The following is a 5,966-nucleotide window of genomic DNA, read 5'->3' as shown; positions in this document are numbered from 1 at the left end:
TGTCTCCCCAAAAGCTCCTGATAATGCAGAAACATTCAGAGGTAAAATGGTTAGATTACAAGAGTTGTAACTTACTCAGTCCATCCTAATTTGAAAGGAACTAACTGGGTGGTAACTCTAGGTAGGTGATGTGTGACCAAAAGAGGTCAGTCAGTCACTGAGGGTGTTCCCTGCAAGGGTGAATCTTCTCTGCAGCACCTTCTTCCTCCCTCTCTATTTCCTTGTTGTCATAAAGAGAGCAGCTTCCCTCCATTGCACACTTGCCCCATGATGTGCAGCCTTTCTCTCCTTGGACCCAGAGCAATGGAGTCAATCCTCCATGCACTGAGACATCTGAAATCATGAGCCCCAAAAAACTTTTCCTCCACTAAATTGATTTTGTCAGATATTTTGGTCACAGCAATGCAAATGCCATTTAAAACAGGAGCCAATTTTATTTTCTTTTGAGGTAGACTGTAGCTAAGTTTTCCAGGCTGGCCTTAGATTTGGGATCTTGCTGTCTCAATGCGCACCACATACAACAGTAGTGAGGATTGCAAACATGAGTCACCAACCCAGCTTTGTGTATGTTTTGTGTTGCTATTTATTATCTCTTCATTTCAATTCAAAGACTTATTTCAGCTGGGCAGCATGGCACCTGCTTATATTCTCAGCTACTGGAGAAGCTGAGGCAAGAGGGTGGCAAGTTTGAGGTCAGCCTCTAGCATTTAGTGAGGCCTATCTCAATATAAAAATAGAAAGGACTTGCCGGGCATGGTGGTGCATGCCTGAAATCCCAATGGATCAAGAGGCTGAGGCAGGAGGATCATGAGTTCAAAGCCAGCCTCAGCAACAGTGAGGTGCTAAGCAACTCAATGAAACCCTGTCTCTAAATAAAATACAAAATTATGCTGGGGATGTGGCTCAGTGGTCAAGTGCCCCTGAGTTCAGTCCCCAGTATCCAATAAATAAATAAATACATACATACATACATAGGACTGGACGTGCAGCTCAGTGGTAGAGCCTATGCCTAGAATCTAGTATGCATGAGGCCCTGGATTCAATCCCGAGGACTGGGGGAAAAATAATAAAAGCTAACCTCAGACCTCTCTTATAGAGGCAATTTCCCAGTGAGTAATCCTCACACTTTTTAGTTACCAAAAAAGTCTTAATTTTTCCTTCATTTTAAAGGATAGTTTTGCTACATCAGTTGAATATTGAGGACAAAAAAGCTAGTAAGTTAATGCTATGAATTTTCCAATTGGTTACCATACCATTGGCTTGTGCTCACCTGTGATGCCAGAATGTCCTAACAGATTTCCTCATTTCTCACAAAATCAACTGGCCTGTTTATAGTCATTAAGTTGTCTCTGTGGAGGAAGGAGCATATGGGACTCCCTCTCTTGCTGATATCACAATTTATGTATTTAAACCAGTTGAATGCATAATAAACTGCAACTTGTTTGCAAGTACACTTATTTTGAGGGCTTAGTCTTCTTCCCTGTATTATCCTAAAATTTAAATTAATATTTTAAGTAGCATCAATTGAGTCATTTATGAAGATGGTCATTATGTAAATATTTAGCTTTTTCACATGCATCATTTAATGCAATAAAGACCTACACAACCTATTATTTTTTAATATATATATATTTTAGTTGTAGATGAACACACAATATCTTTGTGTATTTTTATATGGTGCTGAGGATCTCAAACCCAGTGCCTCACACATGCAAGGCAAGTGCTTTACCACTGAGCTACAGCCCCAGCCCTAAAAAACCTATTATACTTGTGAAATCTGCACATGAGAGGAATACCCAAGCTCAGTGGTTTGAAACTATCTAGTCACAGGATCTCTTTGCACTTGGAACTGTTTATGTAATTCTTCTTTATTGAAAATGACTATCGTAACAAAAATAAAATAAAATAAAAAGACCATCACGTGAGAGGTGCCTTCCCTGTATATGGGGGAAAACAATATTCTTATTTCTGAATGTAAAGGGACACAGAAGAATTGGAAGAAACAGACCTTACTGTTTCCCTCAATTCACTACATTTAGCTTATATTTTAATTTTATCCTATCACACTTCTCCATGATTCTCAGTCCTCACTAAACCCAGCATGAACACATTCAGGTTTAATTGCTTCTTCAGATCTTCATTTCCTTATGAAGGTTTCCATGTCACATAAAACTTACACAAACAATAAATATATGTTTTTGTCTTGTTAATCTGTCTTTTGTTATATAGGCTCCAGAATGACTCTAAGATTAGTACAGAGAAAAATACAACAATAAAAATATTTTTCCCTCCCCAATCATTTCAGGTGACTGTGAAGGGCCTTTTGTTTACCCCCACTTTCTCTGGATCTGGATCTGGATCCTGCAGATGGGATCCTGGAAAAACTGACAAAAACCAGTGATAGGTAAGAATTCTTATCAAAGTCAGCTCTGCTGGGCACTGTGACTCATGCCTGTAATCTCAGCTGCCAGGGAAGCTGAGACAGGAGGATCAAAGCCAGCCTCAGCAAAGACAAGGCACTAAGCAACTCAGTGAGACCCTGTCTCTAAATAAAATGCAAAATAGGGCTGGGGATGTGGCTCAGTGGTCAGTGCTCCTGAGTTCAATCCTCGGTACCCCCACCCCCGCCAAAAAAATAAACGTCAGCTCTCCCAAATCTCTGTACTGCCTGGTTGAGAGAGAAAGATAGAGCTTTCTTTTCTGTAGTGCCTGGTTGAGAAAATTCAGATTAGTGGGAGAAAAATATTTGTAAATGTTAGTTCTTTTGATTTGGACTCTGGTTAAACTTGGTTTTCAAATACCTACTGGTTACTGATCACTTTCCCACCCAAAGATACCTGTTAGTTTCCTGTTTGTCTCGTTTTGTGTCCTGAGAATTTAGTTTGACTTTCTGCTTGTCAGGGTATGGAAGTTGTTGGTTCTTACGCATGCAGGTGATCAAACATTAGCCAAGAACATGGCTGCACAGAAAAATGGATAGCACCCAATATTCAGCTAACATCCTAGTGACCACTGCCAGCTGTCAGGGAGGTTATCAATTTCTTTCATTTTGCTATCTTGGGGAGTGGTTCTGGATTTTTTTTTATTTTTATTTTTTAAAGAGAGAGTGAGAGAGGGGAAAGAGAGAGAGAGAGAGAGAGAGAGAGAGAGAGAGAGAGTGTGTTTTTAATATTTATTTTTTAGTTCTCGGCGGACACAACATCTTTGTTGGTATGTGGTGCTGAGGATCGAACCCGGGCCGCACGCATGCCAGGCGAGCGCGCTACCGCTTGAGCCACATCCCCAGCCCCTTAATTTTTTTTTTAAATCAATCTTTTTTTTTTTAATACTTATTTTTTAGTTCTCTGAGGACACAACATCTTTGTTGGTATGTGGTGCTGAGGATCAAACCCGGGCCACACGCATGCCAGGCGAGCGTGCTACCGCTTGAGCCACATCCCCAGCCCAGTTCTGGATCTTAAAAGGGTTGCATCCTTGCACCTTCCTTGAGGACACTTCTTGCATCCATGGTCACATCATTAAATGCTAATTGGTGGGCTGGGGATGTGGCTCCAGCGGTAATGCGCTCGCCTGGCATGCGTGCGGCCCGGGTTCGATCCTCAGCACCACATAAAGATGTTGTGTCCGCCGAGAACTAAAGAATAAATATTAAAATTCTCTCTCTCTCTCTCTCTCTCTCTCTCTCTCTCTCTCTCTCTCTCTCTCTCAAAAAATGCTAATTGGTTTGGGGATGTTGGCTTATGTGTGTGTTTGTTTTTGCTTTTATTCTGAGATAGGGTTTTGCTATGTTGCCTGGGCTGGCCTCAAACTTGAGATTCTCTTGCCTCAGCCTCTCAGTATCTGAGACTACAAGCACATGCCACCATGCCTGGCCTTTTGGTTTTGGTTTTGAGTTATTTAATAGGTCCCTTTTGTTTAAAAGAAAAAGGAAAATATAATTCTTTAACATGTTCAAAACCAGGCTGGACACAGTAGCCCATGCCTCTAACCCCAGTGACTCAGAAGGCTGAGACAGGACGATGACAAAGTCAAGGCCTATTTCAGCAATTTAGTGGGATTTTGCTTCAAAATAAAATAGAAATGGCTGGATTTATAGCTCAGAGGTAGAATTTGCATAGGTTAAGTCCGCAGTACTAAAAACAAAACAAACAACAAAAACACATAAACTGGGTGTGGTGACACATACCTGTAATCCCAGAGTCCCGAGAGGCTGAGATAAAAGGATTGTGAGTTCAAAGCCAGCCTCAGCAATTTAGCAAGGTGCTAAGCAACTCAGTAAGACCCTGTCTCTAAATAAAATATTTAAAAGGGCTGAGGATGTGGCTCAGTGGTTGAGCACCCCTGGGTTCAATCCTCAGTACAAAACACACACACACACACACACACACACACACACACACAATCAGCAATATTTCCTGCTTATCCCAGCTGAAAAATGATAGATTTTTCTTTGTACTGGGGATTGAACCCAGGGGCACTTTACCTACTGAGGTACATCCCCAGTCCTTTTTTTATTTTGACACACAGTCTCGCTAAGTTTCTGAGGGTCTTGCTAAGTTGCCCAGTTTGGTCTTGAATTTGGAATCATCCTGCCTCAGCCTCGTGAGTTGATGGGATAAGGGGCATGCTCCACCATGCCTAGCAACAATATTAACATATTATGAATTTGTTCTTATATTTTCCAGTGAGTTTTATTCCTTCAGATGTTTATTATTTGTTACCATTTTTTTCTTTGAATTTAAAGAACTCCCTTTAGGATTTCTTATAAGGGAGGTCTGATGATGATAAACTTCTCTCAGCTTTTATTTTTCTGTGAGAATTTTGTCCTTTTCTGAAGAATAACTTTGATGGGTACACTATTCTAGGTTGGCAGGGGTTTTTTTGGGGGGTTGCTTTTTTTGTTTTGTTTTGTTTTTATTTGTTTTCCTTCAGCATTCTGTATATGTCATCCCATTTCCTCTACATGAAAGTTTTCTGCTGGGAAGTCAACTTTCAGGAGAATTAGAAGATCCTCATGTGTTTAGTATTTGTTTATTTTCTGTTACTGCTTTCAGATTCTTTGTGAACTTTGAGAGCTTGATTATAATATGTGTTGGGGTAGACCTACTTGGGTTAAATCTGATTTGTGAGTGGTGATCTTCTTTTACCTAGGTATTTGTACATTTCCTCCAGGGTTGGGATGCTTTCTCTAGTTTCCCAGAATAAGCTTTCTATCCCTTTGGCAATCATGAGTCCCTCTTGAACCTCAATAACCTGAGTATTTGCTCTTTTGGGGCTGCTCCATAGTTCCCACAAGCTTTCTTCATTTCTTTTCATCCTTTTTTTTTTTCTTCCACAACTCTGTTTTAAAATAGCCTGTCTTTAAGATCACTGATTCTTCCTCTGTTTAGTTGATTTTGTTGATGGTGACTCTGCGTTTTGCATTTGGGGTGGGAGTGCAGGGGGGGGTACCAGGAATTGAACTCAGAGGTGCTCAGTCACTGAGCCACATCCCCAGCCCTATTTTGTATTTTATTTAGAGACAGGGTCCTACTGAGTTGCTTAGTGCCTCACTTTTGCTGAGGCTGGCTTTGAACTCATGATCCTCCTGCCTCAGCCTCCCAAACCACTGGGATTACAGGCCTGTGCCACTGTGCCAGACTGCGTTTTCCATTTCTTTCATTGTGTATTAGCTCCTATGTTTCTGTTTCACTATTTTATCATTTCAATTGTTCTGCTAACCTTTATTTTAAATTGCTCAATTTTTCTCTGTATTCTCTTGAAGTTCATTTGGTTTATGAAAACAGCTATTTTTAATTTTCTGGGAGATCAAACTTCTGCATCATTTTGTGGCCAGTTTCCAGTACCTTCTGTTGTGTATTAGGTGGGTCATGGTTTCTGAGTTCTCTTAATGCTTCTGGACATATGAAGATATCTGTACGTTGAAGGATTAGGTATTCATCCCCTTCTTCCCAATTTGGTTTTGT

This window comes from Urocitellus parryii, chromosome X, assembly GCF_045843805.1.
Source record: "Urocitellus parryii isolate mUroPar1 chromosome X, mUroPar1.hap1, whole genome shotgun sequence".
NCBI lineage: Eukaryota > Metazoa > Chordata > Mammalia > Rodentia > Sciuridae > Urocitellus > Urocitellus parryii.
The sequence above is the reverse complement of the archived record's forward strand: the minus strand, read 5'-3'. Positions refer to the sequence as shown.